The sequence below is a fragment of the Antrostomus carolinensis genome, unplaced genomic scaffold (assembly GCF_000700745.2).
Source record: "Antrostomus carolinensis isolate BGI_N321 unplaced genomic scaffold, ASM70074v2 scaffold17456, whole genome shotgun sequence".
Lineage (NCBI taxonomy): Eukaryota > Metazoa > Chordata > Aves > Caprimulgiformes > Caprimulgidae > Antrostomus > Antrostomus carolinensis.
In genome coordinates, this window is record NW_010319993.1 from 1 (window position 1) to 1,633 (window position 1,633).

The following is a 1,633-nucleotide window of genomic DNA, read 5'->3' on the forward strand; positions in this document are numbered from 1 at the left end:
CCTGTGGCAGTGGCAGTGGGGGTGTTGGGGGGACAGACTTGCTGTCAGCCGTGCCGGGGAGCCCCGCCGAGCTCTCCCACCCAGGCCACGCACACGTTGCCGGCGGATGAAATGCTGTAGGATGTGACAGCGTGTTCTGTACCTCTCTCCTTTTAAAGGGCTTATTTTATTATCAGTCTATAAGATAATGTTTCTAGGCTGCAGAATCACGTAAAGCTTAGTGAAGTAAGCGATATTTGCTTGTTTTTTTCAAAAATCTGTGGGGTTTTTTGTTGGTTTTGGTTTTTTTTCGAGGGTGGTGTTTGTTTTGGGAGGGGAAGTGGGGACAAAGTGACATACAGCTGGAAGCAGTGGCCTTGCTTACAGTTAGATACATAAGCTGATCTCTTTTTCTTTCCCTCTTTCTCCCCACCTCCCTCTTCCCCCTCTTTTGCTTACAGCAAAAATACGTCTGTGGTTCTGTATGACTGGCCTCTGCCTTTCCAAACAGGAGGCCCCTCCAAATCTTAAATATTTTTACCAAACTTCTTAGTAAATGATAACTGCCACCTTTTTTATTATTATTATTTATTTTTCCTAACCCCCTGTACGCAGTGAAACAGCTCCGTGTCCTTTTACCTTCTCGGATAAAGGGCCTCGCAGCAGCAGCAGCAGCCTCCTGTCATCGCCTGGTAGTCACCAAAATGAGTTGCCTGGTGCCTTGCTCAGTGCTAAGGTGGTCGGTAACCTCCGCCTGTAAAGGCAACAGTGTGCAGGAACAGTTATCTAGCATCAGAAGCTAAGGTGACACAGAGAGATGCTGTTGTTCCCCTGATCCAGAAAGAAAGCTCTGGGGGGAGAAAAGCCACCATTTCCTGGGGTGTTACGCAGCAGTTTAGGGAAATCTCATGTAAATGAAACTGGTTGGTTTTCCTTTCTCTACTCTCCAACCTCACCCACCCCCATACAGTGCTTAAGTTATGGTGGAGTGATGCTTTTTTTTTTTTTTTTTTTTGATAATACAGATTGACTTAATTATTTTTCTTCTCCCTCTAATTAGTTATAATGGGGGGTGGGGGGGTTGCATAAAAAAGAAAGTTATTTTTGTATTGGGTTGTCTGAACTAATTTTTCACTTAGGTGATGTGATTTTCCTTCCCCTCCCAAATAAATTTATTCTATCTTCAGAGGAGAATAAAGCACAAATTCACTTGATTTGCATCAGCTTCATTTGAAACTTTGTAAAGATGCCTGTTCTCTCCACCTTTACTCTTAGCAGAACTCCTGAAGGAAGCTACTGCTACCATGTCCGTCACTGTCAGCTTAAGCAAGGAAGATGTAGCCTGGAACAGAGAAAACTGAGAAATCTCAAATATATATTAAAAAAATATATAATGACAAACTGATCCCTACTACAACAAGATAACATTCATGACGCAGTACTGTAGTATAAGGGTTTTATTTCCACTTCCTTTCTGTATGTGGTGAAGCACATTTAGATTTAATTCTTCCTCTAGATTCTCTTTATTCGTGTTTTACTCCTTGTGGAAAGAATGCCTTTGATAATGCCATTTTAAATTTGCTTTCATATTTCTGGGGCATGTTTCTCACATTCCGTGCTTTCCAGCTTACATGATAAACTGTGGTCTTTTCTG